At 39.8% G+C, this 23,252-nt stretch overlaps 1 long non-coding RNA gene across 2 annotated transcripts; it reads left to right on the forward strand.

Annotated features, from left to right (window-relative positions):
* The first annotated feature begins 906 nt into the window (after positions 1–906).
* LOC131744133 (uncharacterized) lies at positions 907–23,252 on the forward strand. Of its 2 annotated transcripts, none has more exons than XR_010837368.1 (7): positions 907–1,323; positions 3,676–3,829; positions 5,376–5,556; positions 9,004–9,138; positions 17,697–17,841; positions 22,147–22,249; positions 23,045–23,252. It is a non-coding gene; the product is annotated as an uncharacterized lncRNA (long non-coding RNA). The 2 variants fall into 2 exon arrangements; XR_010837367.1 differs by having other exon boundaries at positions 908–1,323; positions 3,676–3,961.

The following is a 23,252-nucleotide window of genomic DNA, read 5'->3' on the forward strand; positions in this document are numbered from 1 at the left end:
ATAGAATATTATCCAAGTCCTATTGCATTTACATTCTCCTTTTGCAAAGTCTTACACGTATGTATTTTAAGAATCTTAAGAACATGCAATGTAACAGAAAATTCAATATCCAATAAACAGTTGAAAATATAGCTCATATAAATTCTGTATCAGAGGGCAGAAACACTATAAACATATTGATATACCTTTTTCTATTAGTAGTACAATATTAAATACTGTACCATTGCCACTATTAGTACAATACTATTTTGGTTTTGTTCAAACAATAGCATTTATGTAACAGGAAAGTAAATAATACAGAAAAAATACATCATTTCAAATAAACACCGATTTTTTATATTTTATGTTAAAGTGGTAATTTTGTGAGTAATTATTATCTATTGCATGATGGCTCTTGTCATGTGTGGCTGTGTCCTGTGTTAGCTTTTTAAGCCTGGCAGCCCTAAGCGCTCCCCAGGACCCTGAAGGCGGAGGCTTTCGGCCGGAGAGATAAGCCCCGTCCCCATATCAAGCCCCGCCCCCTGAACACCGGCTTTTCCCTGACAGGCCCTGCCTCCGAAGTATACAAGTTCCGTCCTTCGTGAACCAGACAGGCCGGTGCCGTGTAGTCTCGGAGGAGGACTCTTCTTTTCCGGTTCAGGTTGTCACGGCGCCCGGGCTTGCCTCGTTTTTTCTGGTCTCAGTCCGGCGTGGCAGGGTAGACAGGCCGCCTTTAGCCCTTTCAAGCCCTTTCTGTCATGGCGGCGCCCAGCCTCTTTCTCCGGCAGCAACCTGTCATGGCGTCGCCCTGAGTAGCCACTTCCGGATCCAGCCCACTACGTGTCCCTGGCTGTTCTGATTCCGCGATGCTCTGGTGGCGCCCAAGGCTCAGCGGAAGTAAAACGTCAGAAGTGAGGCGGTGCCTCTGAGGAAACCAGCGCGGCTCTGGGAAAGATGGGGGCGGTGTTGGCTGGGCCCGGGGGCAGCGGCCTGTCTTGAGGGACTCGGTCTTCCTAGGCTTGGCCCAAGCCCAAGTTGCAGCCGCGTACCCTCTGCCTCGCGCGTGCTCCTTGCCGCTGGACCTGCACTCACAATGAATGAGTTGGTCGCCGGCTTGTGGCCGAACCGGTGCCTGGCGCTGCTGCGGCGCCTCGCGGTGCTGCCATTCGAGGGCTGCTCTACCTGGCCTGGCTGGGCGCTGCGGCCGCTGGTTGCTGGGCCTGGCAGCTGGACGTAGGTCCCCGAGGCCACGTTGCTCGTGCTCGCCACCATGTGCTTCGCGCTCTCACCGTTCTCTTGGCGCATTGGTACGAGCACGCGCAGTGCGCGCTCTCCTGCACCCCGGTAAGTGCTTGCGCACGAGCCCAATCCCCAGCAAGTCGGGATTTGCCACTGCGTTGTGACCGTCCCCAACCCTGCCTGGGTCTCGCGTTTGCTGGGCCTCGGTCTCCAGCGGCGCTCGCCACCCTTTTGCACTGGCTAAATCCCGACCCCACTGCTGACTTGCTGTGCCACCCTGGCGCCGGTTACTTACCTTCTCTGGAATTCCTTCCTGGTGTGGTCATTTAGATTCGATAGTTTAGCGCTGGGCCCGGTATATGTTGCTGTTTGATAGGATTTGTTAATGCTAGGTCCCATATTAGCGGGTACTCGGTTTTTCCTGGAAGCGGTCCTGTCTTCTTTGTAGTCTTAACTCCTATCTTGCTTTTCAAATTGTGAGGCTAGACCTGCAGGGTAGGTTTCCCTATCTATGAAACTTGGTTTGAGAAATGAGCATTAGTCCTATTGTACAATGCTCAGAGGCTCACCCTTTCATTCCCCCACCCTGTGTGGACCAATGCTAGTTTGAAATGCAGTGAAGGCAGCGTTTAGGAGGAGCAGGAGCTATTTGTGAGCAAGTGACTTAACTCCTTGGTCTTCATGCCTTTTTGCAAGACGAGAGTGATTTAGTTAAGACTGCCATCAGGATACAACAGCAAGATAGTGCATGTGACCCTTAGCCCTGAAATATGGATGGGTAAGAGCTGCCTTGGGTCAGCAGTTGATATCAGGCCGTCTGGGTCTGCCTCAGATGACACAAGCAGTTTTGGAGCCATGGGCACTGAGTTCAGCCTTTAGTCAGCCTCCCCTCAGATCCCAGGCATCTTGGGAAAGAAGAGGGAAAGGAAACAGCACCAAGGGCTGCAGAAAGAGACAGGAATCCCTCACCCCCTCAAAAGTGGACTGAATCCTCTTTCTCTTCAGAGAGAGTGAAATCTCCCTTATCCCAACAAGCCTTATCCCTGGGCAGGGGCTCAAACTTCTGGGCTTGGTGGCTTCAAGTCAGTACAATGAAAGACCCCAGCGAGGGACAAAAGAATGGAGGGGAGTTGTGGGGTGGGGGGGCTGCCTGTTGGCCTGCAACTAAAAAGTATGACTGTTAACCTTCTCTCCAAGGATGAAGAACAGAGAAGAGCTAATCAGCTGTGAGGTTAGGACAGGAAGATCTGGGTTTGCATCAGGGATCTTAGCCGGGGTCCTTAGTGAGAAATGTAACACTTACCTCAGAGGACCATTGTGATTATTCTGCAAAGGGCTGAATACATGGGGCTGGCCCCATGTAGTGCTTTGCACTTTTCTTTCATAGGTTACCAGAGTTTGTAAATTTGGCTATTTTCATTATTTTCTGCTTGCTTTGGTGGCCCATGAACTCTCAGAGGGGCAGGGTCTTATTTCTAAGAATCAGGGCTGTGCCTCCTCTCCCACCCCCATCCCCCAAACACCCATGGCAGCAGAGGGTGGGATGGATGCATCTCACAGGATTGAGGGAGCACTAATTGAGCTCCATTCAGTGCCTCCATTTCTTAGGTGCTTGGGAAATAGCAGTGAACAGAACAGACAAACCCATGGCTTTTATGGTGTTAGTGGGGAAGAAAGAACTCATAGTCAGCAGTCAATGCTAAAGAGAGAAAATCAGGACAAGGATAGGAATGTTGTGAGGGAACTTTAGATGAAGCATCCAGGGACAGCTTCCTGAGAAGGTGACCTTTGAGCAAAGGCCTGAAGCCAACTGTGTGACTGTTCCAGGTGGAGGAAACAGAACATGCCAAGCCCCTTAGCTGAGTTAAGAACAATCCTCAAGTCTCATTGTCTGTCATTACTTAAGGACATAAGGAAGAATAGTGATGGGTTGGGGGGAAGAGGCAGCAGGCCAGGTGGCCTGTGACAGGGCTCATGTGGATTGAGAGTGAACCTCATGCCAGGTATTTTTCTTCCTGTTTGAGTTCATGTCATCAGCAGAGCTCTGGGCATTGGGTATTATTTGTGACCCCAGCTTTTATGATATAAGCTGGACCAGAGGCATGGTGAGGTGCTGCCCCTTGGGCCAGTGACAGACTGGGGAGTGACCAAGCCAGCACCTAGAGCCCAGAACATGTCTCAAGAGCTGCAGCCCCAGCAGCCTCCCCATTGGGGACCATGGAGCTGGGCTTGAGAAGGGTTCAGCAGCAGCACTTTACCTCTCAAAGGAGTAGGACTCCAGCAAAGTGAGCTTCGTGAAGGTGGTGCCAACTGCCAGCAATGGTTCCACTGAGCTTGTGGCCCTGCACGTCAATGAGGTAGGGACTGCCTGCCAGACCACCCTGGCATGGGCTTGAGTGGGATTCCCAGGAACTGAACCCCCAGGCCAGGGGCCTCTGCCACAGCCTTCTCCCACAGGGCGAAGATGGACAGGAGATCTCCATGCCATGGAGAAGAAGCAATCCCTCCACAAGGCCTTTCCCTTGGGAAACGTGTTCTCATACTACCAGAGCAACAGAGAAGTTCAGGAAAACTCAGAGGTCTGCGAAGCTGAGTAGTTTGAGAGCAACAAGTGAGTCCTGACATCCCCATGAATCGCCCCTGCTGACAGTGGCTCCTTTCCCATTTGTGCTTTGTTGCACTCCTGAGTCGGGGTGCCTGGAAGTGATTTGGAGACGTCCACCTTTCCAACAGAACACCTCAGGTGAATGTAGTGGGCACCCTTTGAGAAATGTGCTCTAGTCTACTTTCCCCCGAACTTGCCTGCTGACAGGGAAGGCTGGGAGCCCTTGCCCTTGGCATGTGTACTCTTCACTGGAACCTGGCTCTTGAGAGTTGGCTACTCATTCTGGTCTTGTTGTTTTTGTAACTCTTCTCTTTATTTTAAATTCTTTGTTTAAATGTTGAGTTTTCACCGTTCGTCTCATATATATCCTAGCATTTTATGAGTGATGATGAAAAAGATGTTGGTGATCAGGATAGCTCTTATTTGTACCAGGTAGAATGCAGATGCTCTGTATGTGCTTCTCCTTTAATCTTCACCAAAACCACCAGTGCTGACACAAGGCTGGGAGGGGAGAGGGGTGGGCTTCAGAGCCCCCATCTTGGTCATGGTAGCACTCCTCCTCAACCCCAAAACCTTCAGAAACTCTAGAAATCTTTTCCTGACCTAATTGTTTTTCAAAAATTACAAATATGTTACCACAACTGGCAATCTAATAGGAAGATTTGTAGGAAATATTTACTGATCCTCCATTATCCACCCAGGTCAGCCATGGTGGCAGCCTGGGATGTCCCTTTTCACACCATCCTTGCTCATGCAATGGCACCTCACACAATACAGGGGCTCCTATAATCACGATTTCTAAATTGCCTCTCCTAAGCATAGTTATTAAATTTGCTCAAGTTTTCAGAACCCATTTTGATTTTTTAGTATGTTCCCAGCATATCCCTCTTAGTGCCGTTTTCACACTGCCTCTGTCCCCACACCTCTTTTTTCCACTTAAAGATTAAAAAATAGCTTAAGTAGATTTTTCAGCGTTATCCCAATACTTAGAACATAGTTTGCACACCAGAATGTTTAATGAATGTTGCTCAATCCTATGGAGGATATTTAATCTCAATATCTACACCTATGGCATACATGTCTCATTCCTTAGAATCTGTGAAGGAAAAAATCATTCTGATAAAATCTCCAAACTTCCTATTAAGACATCTTCAGACTTGTCATGTAAATGTCTAATGGAAAGGACTGGAGGGCCCCCTGGATTTTATAATTGTTTCTTGTTCTTGTTATTGGACTCACACTGCTACCATTCACCTGAAATGTCTGTCAGATGGTATTTTGTGAATTCGATATTTATGTTCTTCATGACATTTCTGCATTACTGCTCTTGAATGATTAAATTTTTGGATTTTTACCTACTTGGCTTTCAAAATACTTTATGGATCATTCACATTTCCTAGTCTCAATTATGATTTTGGTATTTTACAGTAAAAGCTAGTCCATTTACCTTAAATAAAATGTTGTGATCTCAGAAATTATTATTATTATTATTTTTTGTGTGTGTGATATGCGGGCCTCTCACTGTTGTGGCCTCTCCCGTTGCGAAGCACAGGCTCCGGACGTGCAGGCTCAGCGGCCATGGCTCACGGGCCCACCCGCTCCGCGGCATGTGGGATCTTCCCGGACCAGGGCACGAACCCGCGTCCCCTGCATCGGCAGGCGGATTCTCAACCACTGCGCCACCAGGGAAGCCCCTCAGAAATTATTTTAATTGGGAAACTGATTTGCATGAGGTGAGGTACTTCTGGTCAACTCCGATACATACTTGTTAAGTTAGTCGATTGTGTAATAACAATTAACTTGTCTAATCTGAAAATCAGTAACATTTCTCCACTCAGCCTCCACTGTTTAGACAAATATATCAAAAGAATCTGGAAATATTGGTTCCCAGACAAAGCAATAGGATTGCTTCTTGTTTTTAATAGAGAAGTCTACTCTACTGAGTTCATGAAAGACAGTGTCTTCTAATCAGCATTCACCACTTCCTTTGCCAGGAAATTTCATTTCCTGTCCATCATTTCAGAGGGACATTTTTTGGTAAAGTCATTTAATGTATGTAGACATAGTGGCCTCTCTGGAGTAGGATTAGCCAACATAGAGCTACTGTTGCTATTTTTAATCTGTAACTGCTACTACTGATGGGTTGAACTGAAGAAGGGAATCATGGGTAAGGATGGAGCTGCCCTGGCTGATTCTCACCTGTCTGGCGCACAGCTCATGAATGCATCTTATAGCACACCAAGTGCATCTTTAACCTCCCTAATTTGTGGGAATTTAATTGTGACCTTCCAGCTCTGCTGCACACAATGATTTTACCTCATACCTAGTCCCCCAAGTCCTCTGTCTGACTCTTAACTCTCCGGAATCCTGCTTCTCTGGAAACACCAGGTTCCAAAATGGACCAACCAGGCCTACTGCAAGCTCCTTTATTTGACCTTACTATTGATAATTTAGGATTTCCATCTATTAGAAAACAGGTTTAAGTCTGATTTGTAGGTAAACTAGGTAGCAGTTAAAGATGAGTCCTGGGTTGTAAACAAGTCTCTTGGTGCCTCCCTCCACTGCCCCCTACCCCCCAAATAGCACAATGTTTAAAATGCAGCTTGTGCTCAAGAAATACATATTAAATGAACAGTAACAAAAATAATAATTTGAAATCCCCAAGAGATTGAAAACGTTGCTCTTAATGTGGAAAAAGTCTTTTAAAGTAATGAGGGAGCCTGACCACAGGCAACACAATGATGTGTAACTGGGAGAAACGGAAGCTCTCATAGGTCCCAAATCTTTGGCATACTATAGGTATGTTATTAAAGAGAAGCAAGAAGATACAATTTGCTAGAGATTGTGCTTTTCCCAAAATACATGGTGTGGAGAAAAACTTCACTGCTTACTAATCCAATGTAGTTTACTCCATTTTCTTAATTTGTGATTGTTGCATAACAGAAGGAAATTTCAGTCTTATTGCAGTTTCTGTCCTCCAGGAAATAAAAATGAGGCAGAGGAACACCCACCTTAAATAGCTGGTGGGAGGTATAAGACTGATTTGATTTTTTTGAATGGTGCTTACAGAGTTTTGTTAAATCTAAACCATGACTTTTTGGTTTCAAACAACCAATAAATACAGTGCCTCCCTTTGATGTCTTTCTACCTTGCCTAGGCCTTGCCCCCTGCTGACCCTGTCTTTACAGTCATCAAGACCTGTAGTCCCTCTGTTGCCTCTTGGTCTCCTAAGCCATCAGAGCCTTTCTGACCACACTCAGTTCCCTTGTTACTTATCAACTATGTCTTAGGCAAATGGTTTACCACTCTGAGGTTTAGTTTCCAAATCTGTAAAACAGATAAATATAATATCTATGTCAGACAGATTGGGAGAATCACTTAATCCTATGGAGTAAAAGGCCACCTTTAATGCCTTACACAAGCACCTTATAATTCCTCACCTCATTGGCCTCCAGCCCTTGCCAATCCCAGGGAGAAATCAGCCCTCTTGCTTTCTCTGCTCCTGCTCACATTGTCTACAGCCTCCTACTATCTGAAACTTATCTGTAGACATTCCTCCAAGGGTAGAAGAAAGTGAACAGATACATGTAGCAGTCCTGAGAGTGTTGGGGGTTATAATCAAGAACAGCTTACCACAAGCACTTAATTTGTTTGAAGTTTCCCATTTATCTTAAAAAATTTACCCTGTTTATCATTCTATATATATTAAAATATTTTTAAAACATTCAATTAAGCACTTAAAATTTCATTCAGATGTTTCAAGTAAAACTGATACTAGAGGAAGATGTTCTGTTATTCCTACAGCTTTGTTTATTCTAGGCACACAGCTGATAGACCCAAGGGTACCTGAATTTGCAAAGCATAGCCTAGCTGATTGTTCTATTACAGACTTGTAAGATATGCAGTCTCACCCCAGCCTTCATTCCACTCAACAATTTTTTCAGCCATTAATTGACTTTCTATCATATTCACAAATATTATCCTGAACATTTCCCCTCTTTGAACTCTAGTCTCCTGTCTTACTCATTGAAACAATAGATGCCATTTGACATCCCTCAATTTCCATTTCCAAATTTAACAAATTAGCACTTAGTCCCACTTTTCCCTTTTCTAAGTTCATGAACACCCCTTTCCTCTGTTACAGTTTAACCTCCCTTGAGCCCTCTTGCCTCTTATGACCTTGTGCTTCTATCCTTTTTTTTTTTTTCAGTTTCTTTCCCTAATTGTTCCCAAATGCTTCTAGCCCAAGCATTTGCCCTGTACCCCAAGTTTGCCCAACTTCTCTGCCCACTAGGCAAGCCTCTTGTCTTTTGCTCCATAGTATTTCTATATTTCCATGCAGGATCTTAGTTCCTCAACCAGGGATCAAACCCATCACCCCTGCACTGGAAGCACAGAGTCTTACTCCCTGGACAGCCAGGGAAGTCCAGTGGTTTTTAACTGGTAGCTTCAAATATGACCAAAATCCCATTTAAATCAAAATGTTCCTATTAGAAAGCTTTAGGTAACAGTAAATCTTCACCTATTTGAAATATTGAGGAAGAAACTTAAAAGGATTTAAAGGATTTTCAATCAGTAATTTCTGAATTACACAAAGCAACTCCTGGTCAAAATTGGAAGACTTACTGGAGTACTGTGTGTTTAAAACAGGAACACTTGTCACAAAGAACAAAATAGCATCTCGCTCTAAGTCATTTTAAATAAAGCCAGAAAACATCTTTAAGTTTTCTTTTCCTGGGTATGTTGTTCAATGAATTATTAGCCTTGCTGAGATGAACCAGATCCATGGGACCCTGAAATCACCATGGTTAATTAAAAAGGGGCTTTCAGGTGCTTTTGGATGAGCTCCAGGCAGGAGTCAGAAATCTGAGCAGTAGCAGAACTGGGTCATGAGCCTAAGAATCTGTCTAAAATATACACTGTGCCAATTCATGATCATTAGCTTCACTTTTTGAGAGTGAAATTTGAAAAGGAAAGTAGCTGAATCCAAAGGTCTTTCATGTTGTCTATGTAGAATAAGAAGTTATGAACATAAATTCCTATGAGCCACAGAAAGGTACATCAGAAAGGGTTGTAATATTCTAACAGTTTTACATGGTAAACACAAAAATAACTATAATAAGTGTGCATATTTATTTGACATTCTTTGATAATTTTTCATTTCTTTCACCTTTGCATAGGGTTATTTGGCATTTTCTAGACTTATTTCACCCAGATACTAGAAATAAGCAGCTACTGAGACCTGGTGTACAAGAAATAAGATCTAATCTACAAAATAAATTTGCATTCTGCAGCCTGACCCTCAGCACTAAAAGGTAAGTGGAGGGAGGAGGGGGCATAGTCAAGGACACTCAAGAACTCTTCCTTCTATTTCTTTTAAACATAGGATCCCCAGCTGTATTATGCCAACTGAACAAAGAATATTAAAAGGCAAAGTTTGTGGCCCACATTAATTAACACATTTCTTGAAAAGAAGGGTTGCATATTTTTTTGAAGTTACATTACTGGGCTTCCAGCCCCTTATTAGTAAAACTGAGTGGAATCTCTAAGGGAGTTATTTTCTGAAAGACATTGATAAAGAAGATAGTAACATTTCAAGTATTTGGGGCCCATTCCATTTAAGGTTAAAAATATGTGTTCATTGGTTCCTTATGTTTGCTATAATGAATTAACACACACTTGGTGCTTAAAACAACATATATTTACTTAGAATTCTGGAAGTTAGAAGTCTGAAATTTGGTTTCACTGGGCTAAAGTCAACATGTAAACAGGGCTGTATTCCCTTTTGGAAGCTCTGGGTGGAAGAATCCCTTTGCTTGTCTTCCCTATTGCTAGAGCTTCATAGCATCATCAGATCCATCACATCACCTGATCCTTTGCAGTCAAATCTCCCTCTGTCTTTTTTAAAGACAGTTGTAATAATATTTATGACCCACCCAGATAATCCAGGAGAATCTATGTCAAAATCCTTGATCATAACTGCAAAGTCCCTTTTACTGTGTAAGGTAACATTCACAGTCTCAGGGATTAGGAAATGGACATAATTGGTCATTATTCAGGCTACTACAATGAGTGTCAATTTAAGTTGCTTGACTTAAATACTATAATGTAAGCTAAATGGAAGAAGGCATGGTGTGGTGGCCAGATCCATATGCCCCACAGATGGTAAGACCCTCTTGTCATAGCAAATTCAGACCTTAAATTGCTTTGACTCCAGATCTTCAGCCTTGTAAAGGGGCAAGATAACTGGGTCACACTAGGGACAAAATCAGTCATTCTGAGATGCTGAGAAGAAATCAGAAGGCATACTTACAGGTGATTCCAAGTAGACACAACTATCCACCCTCTCCTAAAAGACCTTGTATCCAGAGATAAGCTGCCATCAACAGCACTATGGAGGGAAAGAATAAGTGACATTAATGAAATGACAAGGATGGCTGTAAAGGGGGCAAGACATTTTGTGAAAAGCCAGAAATACTCTCCTAAAGAAGAAAAATAACCATATTGATCTGGAGATTTCCGAACTGGGCAGTGATAATGATTGAGTTAGCAATAGCAATGATTCTTTGGAAAAGCTGAGTAGGAACACTTGAAATTCCAACAGACCTAAGTTTGAATACCATTCTGTCATTCATCAGCTGGGTTACCTTGAACAAATTACTTAACTTTTCGGATCCTCTGTTTCCTTACCTTAAAGCAAGGTTTTTTTAAAAAATCGATTTCATACTGTTATTGTGAACATGACATGAGATCATAAATTATCTGAGTGCCTGGAACTCATGGCTGCTCATGGAGCCCTAGGTACAGATGCAGTAGTAGCTGAGGGAGAGGGGGTATGACATGGAGCTATGACACAGCTTATGAACATTGAGCTGCATGCAGTGACTGTAAACATCCACCTACTTTGCCAGCTGCTTGGATATGTTGGTTGATGTGCCCTGGCACACTGCTGTGCATCATCTGGAGAATTACTAAGGCTCAGGTGAATTCTTGAATTTCATGCTGTGCTCTCTACACACATGTTCTATGGCATCACTGTCGATGCTCTGTATTTCTGGACTTCTTGTGTCTTTGGCTTAATGGGCTTCAGTGCAGGGATGCAAGCAGCAGTTTGTATCACCAGACTCAGACCTCATTGATATTTGGTATTGACTCACTGACTTGCTTCATTTGGACATCAAGGCGCCTGCTTACTTGCAGCTCTGCTGCCACAATTATCATTCAACTTCCCTGCTTAGGCTTTTGCCACCATCAGTCCTCCTCTTAACTGTTTTCTGTTTCTTCCTAGGACATTAATATACTATCTCTGCTTGTTTCAGTTTTTACACACAAAAAAGGTGAACCTTTTCTAGACATCATGAACCAATCACAGAAAGTAATGTTATTGATGGGAATGTCTTTGTGTCTTTGATGCTTTCTCTTGTATCAGAGTTTTCCTGGATCTCAAAGGGATGATTCTGTGCCCATACCCCCCCACCCCAACACTTTTTTTCCGAATTAATAGCTATTCAGTACTCGACTACCCAAACACTGTTCTCCACCTAGTAATTCTAATTTTTCTGACACTATCGCAAATTATGACTAACTTCTAGAGGGCATATACTATCATTTTGTTTAAAAATTGATTTTTCTTTTCTGAAAGGCTTTGAAACTACTTAAGAGTTACATTCAGATCAGGCAAGTAAGGATACAACAAGAGAAAACATCTAAAGGATGTTTTGCAAATGTTTTCATTTCAGGAGTAGATGTTTTCAGTTATACGTGTTCAGTTTTGGGGCAATACACTTGGTTCCAAGCTTTCTGGGTGCTAGAGTAAGAAGAGAAGCACATTGAGGCACTATTAAAAAGGAAAACATAAAAGCCTACTAAGGCAAAACTTTTCTTGCAACTAAATCCACATGGGAATTTATTATAATAGTCTTTATCATAGTGTGTCGCTATCTTAACAATAGCTTTATAAAACATAAAGGATTATTTAAACCGAACATTTTTCATATCAACCCTCTGAAGGCATAGAGGCATATATTTCATCCTAAATCAATGAAGATCTTTCTTGAAGGACCATGTATTAGTTTGCTAGGGCTGTCATAATAAAGCACCACAAACTAGGCTGCGCAAACAAAAATTTATTGTCAGAAGTCTGATATCAAGGATATTGGCAGGATTGGTTTCTTATGAAGGCTATGAGGGATAATCTTCATGTGTCTCTTCTAGCTTCTGGTGGTTTGCAGGAAATCTGGCATTTCTTTTAGATATATCACCTCTATCTGTCTTCATGTTCACGTGGTATTACCTTTGTGTGCATGTCTCTGTGTCCAATTTTCCCATTTTTACAAGGACACGAGTTCGTGTTGGATTAGAAGCCTGCCTTACTTCAATATATCTTAATTAATTACATGTGCAATGACTGTTTCTAAATAAGGTCACATTCTGAGGTTACTGGAGGTTAGATCTTCAACATATAAATTTGCAGGGGACATAGTTCAACCCATAATAGACCCAGATGATGTGGGGTAAATATTTTAGTTGCAAATGACCTGTCCCAACACAGATTCAGGCCTGGGACGTTTCATTGAATAGACTGTAGCATTGTCCAATGTCATAAGCAAACTTTGTGAAGTCCAGGATCATATTTAATTCCTGACCAAGCTGTCTATTGTCTACTTTTGTGAAGAAAGTCTTTGCTATTGAAAACCTAATGAATCAAAGTCTAACTATGAGAGATTCTGAAGTCTTTTTCTGGTAGTGATGATTCAGTGGATACATTCATGCTCTTTTCCTTGAAGCTGTAACTCAATACCCCAAGATTGTTTGTAAGCTTCTCTAACCTACTGAATCTTACCAGATATCCTAAAAATATATGTCACTAGGGCACGTGAAAGAGTAGGACTACATCTAGGTGCACTTACCACCACTATCAGGAAAAGTAACTATTTTATGACCTCCTGACATTTTCTTCATAAGAAGACAGTATTATTATTGTGGGAGAAGAAAGATAATCCAGTCCTTCCAAGAATTCTAGGAGGACCACATATTTCCTCTCTGAGAAGTTTTTTTTTAAAAATGATGTCTCTGGCTTCCCTGGTGGCGCAGTGGTTGAGAGAAGTTTTTTTTAAAAATGATGTCTCGGGCTTCCCTGGTGGCGCAGTGGTTGAGAGTCTGCCTGCTGATGCAGGGGACACGGGTCCATGCCCCGGTCCGGGAAGATCCCACATGCCGCGGAGCGGCTGGGCCTGTGAGCCATGGCCGCTGAGCCTGCGCGTCCGGAGCCTGTGCTCCGCAACAGGAGAGGCCACAACAGTGAGAGGCCCGCGTACTGCACAAAAAAAAAAAAAAAAAAAAAAAAAAAAAAAAAAAAAGATGTCTGACTTCTAGGTCATTTCTAAAGCTAGAAGACAAGGTAACCAGGAAATAAATAATCAGGCAATGGGTGAATAGATAAAACCAAACCAAACAAAAAAGTCCTCTTGAAGTACTCAGCGTCCTGGAAAGTACTATAGTAGTGATTTAAAGCAGGGTTGTTGCCAGAATCTGACATTATTTTCACGCTGCTGCCACTATCCTAATCATAACCATTGTATCAACATAATGTTCTAATTTTCTTCCTAAAAAGAAGAAAGCATATTCTTTTGAAGAATAGTTTCAGGGGAAGCCAGATATTCCCTGTGCTCTTCTGTAGCTGTATGTCTAGTTGAAGCTTCAGGTTTTAAATTTAAGCAGACCTGGACTGAATCCTGTCCCTACCATTTATAACAAGTGACTTTCACAACTTCAGGTTTCTTAGCTGAAAAATGGGTGTAAATACCCATTTTCTATCCTGTTAGATTGTTAGCATAGTTCCTGCACATAGAAAATGCCAATATATTTCAGGAATTAATATTTTGAGCAACTTCCTCTTCTCTAAAATAAAGAAAAATTCTAACTGTTGCAGAGGCTACTTGCCCTATTTTATTGGTGGAGAATATAGGGGGTATGTCTTCACATCAAAATTAATATTTAATTAAAACTTTTTTGGTACATAACTAACATCACTTGCACTCAGGCAACCTGAGCGTTCTCATTAAACATTTATTAGCAGGCAATAAGTTATGCTAAGAAACTAAACCTTTAGAGAATTTTCTGTTTAGTACTATTCTGACTCATTATGGTAATATCTTACTCTTTAGCCAAGTAAACAGTAAACAACTCATAGAAATAAGTGAGAAAATTATTAAACATATGCTAGAATATTATATGGAAAGACTTGTGAATGTTTTATGTATTTCTACATAAGTTTATTACATTGACAGTATTTTCCCTGAGGTGCTACATATATAATGCTATGATAACATATCTCCATTTTATAAGGAGTTCAGTTGTAAGCATGAAACAAGGATTGCTTTGATTAGAACACTATGTATAGGCTTTTTTATTTAAGAGAAAACATTGTTATGTGATATTCCTTGTCTTCACTACAGTCACTGGTTTAGAGAGAGGTTTTTCATCTAGCCATAATTTGGATTGACAGTTTGCTCTGTTAAACCCTGGCATGTAATCTGAAAAAAGTGTTGAACACAGTATATGCTATACTGACTTCTCCTTGTTTAAGTACAACTTTATGAGAGTTTCACAGAAAGGTACTTTTTTAACTTCATTTTGATAACTAATTTTTAGGTCATATGTCTTTTTATTCAAAGTTCAAATTATGGAAGCTTGACAGGAGCCAACACAAAATAGAACTCAGAAGTTAATCCTTAAGATAGTCTTTTATCTGTATTATTCCTCAACTAGAAATATTTGAAAGGATTTTTTTTTTTCATACCTGCTATCCAGCACTTTGCTATGTAGAGGTGGCTTAGAATAAATGTGTTAGTCACTGGTGATCTGATGAATTTGAGGAAAAAGTAATATGACAAGGGTGGGGCAGGAAAGGGATGGAAAAGAGAGGAAGTGAGGATTTTAGAAGTAAGAATCATAACAAATCTCAATTTTTTTGAAAGTTTCAGTGTATAATTAACTGAATTTTTAAAAGTATGTTCCCCAGCCATCAGTAGGACATTCATTGAGATTTAATCCATTAATATTCCATCCTCTTTTCTCACAGCCCTTCTCTACCAGGGAAGAGGGCATTTGACATAGGAAAAATAATATACAAGGAGTTCTACAGCCTCACAATTTGAAGAAAAAAATTGTTATGGAAAGTTCAGAAATGCTTTTTAAAATATTCTAGATTCTAAAGCTCAAAAATGTCAAATCCTTGTGAACATTAAGTTGTCATGCCAGTGGCAGAGTAGAGAGCTCATTGAATTTAGGATTGTAAATACTAAAAATCTTCTTTTGGAATTATGTTGTAATTGATTATTATATAGAACACAGTTGCTTAGCATAAAGTCAATATGGATATCAAAAAAACATTGGAGGGCTTTAATGAAATCTCTCATTGGCCATGGCAGAAAGGCAGTATTCAGACTTGCATGGTGGAGAATTTGGTGTACCCATGCAATGTTAATGTCAGATAGGGGTCACACAAATTGCATGTGTGATTGCACAACCATGTAATCAAGGATCAAAGACAAGATAATCAGGATATTTCATATGTCATTTTACAGTATGCTCGATCTTTTTGAAAGCAGCAGTGTGGATTGCAATGCATATTGATATAAGCTTCAGGGGATCTGCATCGAAACCCTGACTTTACCACTTAAGAGTTATATAAATTTGGACAACTCATATAACCTCATTAAACCTCAGTTTCTTCATTGAGAAAGTGAGGATAACACGAGAGCCTTGTTTTCCATCTCATAGAATTTTTCTGCGGATTAAATGATTGCATGTAAACTACAAAGCTCTGTAAAATTTAAATGGTTGCTATTGCTACAGGAAATATTTGTCAGATTCACTTATAAAAGAACTTGATTTTTTTACCTTTCAGTGTAAGTCCATTCATAAAACATATGCTTATTGATTCAAGTTGGTGATCAGTTTTTTAAAATTTCACCTTAATAAAGTGCTGAATCATTGTGCAAATATTTCAGACCAATGCCTCTGAGCATAATCATTCATAACAGTTTTCTTTAGAACTTTAAATTGAGTGTCACTGTCTATTTGAGAGTGCTAACATCTTAATTTATTTTCAGCTAGTAGTTAATTTCTTTTAGAATGTATATTATCAACACTACCTAGTCCTGAGAGTTTCCAGACTTTTAGAAACACATACTAGGCTGCCAAAATCTCAGCCTTCTTCTGTGGCAGCTCAACTCACTGATCACTTTCTCCTCAACATCATACAGGACAGGGGACTAAAATCATCTGCTTAGAAATAGTTAAGTTAGATAAGATGGTCCCCCCAAAGATACTATAAATAACAATAGACCTCTTATATGACAACTGTATCCAAGTAATGAGTTATATAAAAAAAAAAGCAAAAACTCATTCACCAACAACTCCGATTATAAAATATCTAGGAATAAACTCAAACTTTTTCAAGTAACATTGTAGAAGTCTTGGATTAATAGTAATACATGATATATTACCAAACCAGAAAAGTCACTGTCAAATGATGTTTAACTGCAGAGTAATAATTCGGCATAGTCAAGAAATTTTTTAAAAAGGAGCTTCCTACTGGATATGAGAATGTAGTATAATGCTATGGACATTTAAAAATCTGGTACTAGTACTAGAATAGATAAATAGTAGCAGAGAATAGAGAGAACAAAAACAAACTTATGTATGGGAAATCATATATAACAAAGGTGACACTTAAAAACAGCTGGTCCAGTTACCCAAACAAATGATATTTGGACAGTTGGACCATTTGAAGGAAACCAGGTAGATCCCTACCCCAACCATTTAGAAAAATAAATTTCTTATGGATTAAATATCTAAATTCAATATAGTAGTATTTAATATGTATATAAGCATATTATGTATATTATATATATTACTGTACAAGAAAATATGGGTGAATACTTTTATAATCTTGAAGAGAAAATGGCATTTCCAAGTATGACCTAGAACTCAGAAGCCACATAGGAAATATTTGGTGATGTGCTGATCTTATCTGATTATATTAAAAAATTAACATTTCCATACAGTGAAAGGCAGAAAGGCCAAAGGTAAACTACATGAACTATAGCTAAGAGCAAACAGGATGGTAGAAAATACTAAGCTCAAATCAGTAACCAAGGCAAACAACATGAGTAGACAAATGAGCAAAAACTATGAGCAAGCAATTTATTGAAGACTACAAATAACCAATTAGTGTAGAGAAAGGTACTCGACCTCACCAGTAAAAAAAATAATCAAATACAACATTTCTAATCAGGCTGAGAAAAATGTCTAAGATTCTATCTGGTGTTTACAAGAGATGAGAAACCTAGCACTCTCCAACACTCCAGGTATCTTTGGAGTGCTATTTGGAAATATCTATTAAAATCTCAAATGCATGTGCCTTTTCACTCACCCAGCAACACCACATCACGGAATCCATGTTAGCACAAGAGAAGAATGATACCTCTGTAAAGCTGTCCATCTGTTACCAATGGTAACTTTTAAAAAGGGAAATAATATAAATTTCCCTTAAGTGGTAGAAATAGGTAATTTAATTATGTAATTCCAACAATGAAAAACTGAGCCTAGAGAAGAAGATGGAAGAGATGAAGTAGAAGAGCATCTCCACAGGCTGGCATATAAAATGTCCTCAATCTATTGTTAATTTCAAAAACCAATTTATAGACTAATAGACATAATCATCATAGTACATCAAATTGTCAGCAATGCACATTTTTATGAAATGAGGCTAAAGCATAAAGACTTTCACTTTTTTACTTCATATCAGAGACTGCAAACTGGTGACCTGCCAGCTTGATTCAACTACCAGATGTATTTTTTACAGAGAGAATGTTTTAAAAATCAAAAGAATTCATGAAAAAACCTGGACTTCCAGCTCTCTTAAAATAAGAAGATTTGGAAACCCAGGACCCGTATTCCTGCCTGGCAACAATTGGCTTGAGCTGGATAAACGCTGCCCCCTTTAAAAGGTATGTGCCCTCTCCATGTCAGACTTGACTCATGTTGTTACCTGCCGGGTTTCCAGGGGCGTTGGAATTTGCTTCCTTTATTTCATATGCTCTTATATTCTGTGAATTTGTTACAAGTATGTATTACTCTTGCAGATAAAATGTAAGGATTAAAATTTATGATGTATACCCTGTGAAACTTGTAATAAATTATCTAAGAATTTCAATGATAATATAGCAATGGTATTGTAGTGCACTTCAATTTCTACTAGTTATAAATCCAGCATTTTAAATTAGCTGCAACAAAATTGAGACTGGCTTACCCAGAAATATCCTGAATGTTGAAATCAGATATTAAAAATAGAGTATCTGAATCCATATTTATAGAACACCTACTATATGCAAAGAAAAATGATAGATGCTGCATAGCATACAAAAAAGGAGTGTGTTATTCCTTTTCTTTCTAAGTCATCCATTAGGTCTACAATAGCTAATTGGTTGTCATACATTGATACTATTTTTTCATAGTATTCATCACATAACTTATAATTCCTTACAGCACTCAGTTTACAATTCTGTTTCTAAAAGAGCTTTACTACAGTTTCAGTAATCTTTTAACTATTTTTCCATCCTTCTGACTCTGCATTTCAGTATCAAATTCATCTCTAAAACATTGCTCCAATTCTGCCATTTTATTTTTATTACATACTAATTCAGTTCTATAATTTGGAAAATCAAAGCATGCCACAAGTTGACCCCAAAATGTCAAGATTTACTATTTTTCATATACTCTGGTTTTCAGCCAGAAATGGGCTGCTGTTTGTTTTCTAAACATACAATTTCAGATCTTCCATTTACTTGACTATTTCTTCTTCCTGGAATGTCAACTCTTCCATTTTAGTTGTGGTTTAAAACCCTAGCCAACCTTCACATCTTAGCTCAGATGCTGTCTCCACCATGAAGTCTTCTGCCGCCCCAGACAGAGATCTCTTCCTCTGAAATTCTATTGTGGTTTGCCTGGACTCCTGATACATCACACAATCAGCTGATGGGCGTCACAGTAATTAAGTCATATGTCTCCTGTATCCTTCTAAATATAAGTTCCTAAAGAGCAAGGATTGTTGTCTGCAAGCACAGAACTTTGCATACCGTTAAAAGTTTAAATTTTTCACTTGGAAAGTCATGAGATATACAAACTGATGTGAGGCAGAAATGAGGAAGCAGACAGAACTGTAATGAGGAAGATAAAAGCAGACTGATAGAGGTATCTTATAGGAACTTAAGCTGCATTAGGGTGCTTGTGTGGGTGACAAGAGGACTGCGTCATTGCCTAAGTGTAACACATGCACCTGGTACTTCCTTGACAGGATGACAATAAGGGAACCTATTCTCAGTAATAACAGGGTGTTCAGCTGAAGTCAGCTGAGGATTTGGAGCAAGCTGTTTTGGTACAGCCTGTGTTGAGTGGCTTAAAAATTAGAGTGAAGAATTGCTTAAGAGACAATGTTCTTAGGAAAGCTTATAGGACAGAGTGTCAGGCTGGCTGTTGAAAGACTTCTGATAACTTTCTGTCATTTGAAGAGCTGTTGGTGGTTTGGAAATAAATCATGTTAAAGTAATCAGCTTTTGACTGTCCTGAGTCCTCAAGGAGAAGCGACATGAAGCCTTGATAAACCTTAATAGTCATGACTATGATAGATGCCATGATTTTTCAGGCTACCAGATTTATCAGGTAGCTGATATGAAAACTAGTTCAAACCCACCCTCAATGGCCACAAACCATGCAGTTTATTTCAGCCAGGACTAGACTTCCATAATAAGCCAGTACATATGGTATGTGGCAAAGAGTGGATGCCTGATTACCAAAGCTAAGGAGGGTGTTATAAAAGCAAAAAAGAGTTCAAATAGGCTTTTTTTGGAAATATTTGGAGGATGAAGCGTTTGGCATAAGGATGAGCAGGCTGAAAGGTGGCCAGGAATCATTTCATTCATTATTCTTTTCCTAAATGGGAAGATCCTGTATCTTGAGATTAATACACATGAGAATAGAAGCCTAGCTTTGGACTTGTGATATAAGTCAGAGCAATTAGAACATCAGAACAATTAGAACACATGCTTCCAAAAATCTGCATATGGTCAGGGACTCTGAGAGTTTCCCTCATGACCTAACAGTGTCCCTATACTGAGCTGGAGCTAGACAAATCCAGAACTAGGATTAAACAGGACACTTCCAAAAATCATTGAACAGGAAGGAAGTTTAATCTTTGCTCCTACAGGGAGGATTTCATTTGTTTGCTCAAGTAGCATCTGGGAGATCACCTGGATGGACAAAAGGGAACCCTTGTGCACTGTTCGTAAGAATGTAAATTGGTACAACCACTGTGGAAACCAGTATGGAGGTTCCTCAAAAAATTAAAAATAGGAACTTCCCTGGTGGTCTAGTGGTAAAGAATCCACCTTACAGTGCAGGGGACATGGGTTTGACCCCTGGTCAGGGAACTAATCCCACATGCCACAAGACAACTAAGCCCACGTGCCACAACTACTGAACTTGGGCACCTCAACTAGAGAGCCTGTGTGCTTGCAAACTACAGAGCCCACACACCCTAGAGCCCACGTACCACAACTGGAGAGAGAAAACCTGCATGCTGCAATGAAGAGGCCACGCACCACAACAAAAGATCCTGCATACCTCAACGAAGACCCCATGTGCCTCAACTAAGACCCAACACAGCCAAAAATTAAAAAAAAAAAAAAAAAAAAAAAAGAACTACCAGATGATCCAGTAATTCCACTCCTCGGTATTTATCCAAAGAAAACAAAACTAGTTTGAAAAGATATATGCACCCATGTGTTCATTGCAGCATTATTTACAATAGCCAAAATATGGAAGCAGCCTAATAGCCCATCCATAGATGAATGGATAAAGAGGATGTGTGTGTGTGTGTGTGTGTGTGTGTGTGTGTGTGTGTGTGTGTATTTTCATGACTGGGTAATGAAATATTACCCAGTCATGAAAACAGAATGAAATCTTGTCATGTGCAACAACATGGATGGACCTAGGGGGTATTATGCTAAGTGAAATAAGTCAGATAGAGAAAGACAAATACCATATGATTTCACTTACTGTGGAATCTAGAAAAACCAAATGAACAAACATAACAAAACAGAAACAGACTCATAGATACAGAGAACAAACAGGTGGTTGCCAGAGAGGAGAGGAGTGGGGAGAGGAAAGAAATAGTTGAGGAAGATTGAGAGGTATAAACTTCCAGTTACAAAATAAATGAGTCACAGGGTGAAATGTACAACATGGAGAATATAGTCATTAATAATGTATTATCTTTGTATGATAACAGATGGTGACTAGACTTACCATGGTGATCATTTTGTAATGTATGGAAATTTTGAATTGCCATGTTGTGTACCAGGAACTAACATAGTGTTGTAGGTCAATTCTACACCAAAAAATAAACAAACTTGGGAATTCCCTGGTGATCCAGTGGTTAGGATTAGGTGCTTTCACTGCCAAGGAGCAGGGTTCAGTCCCTGGTCGGGGAACTAAGATCCCACAAGCCGTGCGGTACAGCCAATAATAATAGTAATAATAATTTAAAAAATAATAAACTCATGGAATAAGAGATCAGATTTGTGGTTACCAGAGGCGGGGGAAGGGAGAACTGAATGGAGGTGGTCAAAAGGTACAAACTTCCAGTTATAAGATAAATAAGTACTGGGGATATAATGTTCAACATGATTAACACTGCTGTATGTAATACATGAAAGTTGTTGAGAATAAATCCTAAGAGTTCTCATCTCTAGGAAAAGTTTTTTATTTTGTGTCTATATGAGATGATAGGTGTTCACTAAAATTATTGTGGTAATCATGATGTATATAAGTCAGATTATTATGCTGTACACTTTAAACAGTGCTGTATGTTAATTTTATCTCAATAAAACTGGAAGGGAAAAAAAAGCTACTTGGAGCTGATCAGTGGAGATAATGAAAGTTGTACTACAGTTGTGCCTCTGTATCCATGGGGGATGGGTTCCAAGACCCCCAATACCAAAATCCAAGGATGCTCAAGTCCCTTTTGTATAATAGTGTACGTAGCATTTGCATATAACTTATGCACAGTCTCCCATGCACTTTAAGTTATCTCTAGATTACTTATAGTACTTAATACTAATATGTAAATGCTGTGTAAATAATTTAAATACAATGTAAATGCTGTGTAAATAGTTGCTGGCACACAGTAAATTCAAGTTTTGCTTTTTTGGAACTTTCTTGAATTTTTCTTTTTCCTGAATGTTTTCAATCTGCAGTTGGTTGAATCCAGGGAGGCAGAACCTGGGATTTGGAGGGCCGACTGTAGTTGAGAGCAATGGATTGCGAATCAGATAACAGCCAGCAAAAAGAAGCAGAAAAGTGAGAAGTGCTCAGGGCAATTTTTTTCTTCTCTTCTTCCTCTTTTTTTCTTTCTCCCAGAGTGCTCCTTAATGAGACATACCAGCTCTTGCCCAATAGCTCCTTAAAGGGGCCACTGGATACCTGACTAGAATTTCAAGACCACCAGTCTAAGTCTACTATAGATATGAACATCTCCTCATATCTCAGTAGCCCCTAATAAGTCATTGCACATTTAATATGGATAGAGACTATGAATCTTAGTCTTAAATCATGTTTGCTTTTACTGAAAATAGATAAAACTAGTTATATTCAAAGTCATGAGTATATTTTTCACATTATATTTGATTGTACTTATATAATTTCATTTTTGATAGCTAACATATGCATATGGTTCAAAATTGGCATTCCTGTCCCAGTGACATAGTCCCCTTCCCAGAGACGGTCAGTGATACCAGTGTGTGGTATATGCTTCCAGAAATTGTTTATGTATGCACAATTACATATACAGGTGTCTCACACACCTGTATAGTTAATGTTAATGCCTGCACATTAATGGTAATGTTATTAACATTAATAATACAGTCCTAAAAATCTGCAAGAGAATGTTAAGCATGTGCCTATTTTTATCATTCTAATGCATTTTGTGTCATGTCAACCCCCAGCCCCCCAATTTCCTAAATAATATATAAACCACAGTAAAATGTTTATATATGTAACATACTATCATATTAGGATAAAAATTGCTTAAAACATCACCTACTAATCACCAATAATAGACTTACTAACAAACCTTTGCTTTGTATACCTGACTAGGGCATCTTCAGGCACTGACTTCAGAGAAGCAGATGACTTTTGTTGACACTTGTGAGCCTTCCAAAACGTGTACATTTGATTCTTAACCTACCAGTTGTGTCTGCAGTATAACTTGAGGCTTTCCCAAGCATTGTTTTGTTGAAATTGTACTGAATTTGGGTGATGTAAATATGTTATTTTTCTCTATTAAAAAGTGTTGAGATATGTA

The sequence above is a fragment of the Kogia breviceps genome, chromosome 17, assembly GCF_026419965.1.
Source record: "Kogia breviceps isolate mKogBre1 chromosome 17, mKogBre1 haplotype 1, whole genome shotgun sequence".
In the NCBI taxonomy this organism is placed as follows: domain Eukaryota; kingdom Metazoa; phylum Chordata; class Mammalia; order Artiodactyla; family Physeteridae; genus Kogia; species Kogia breviceps.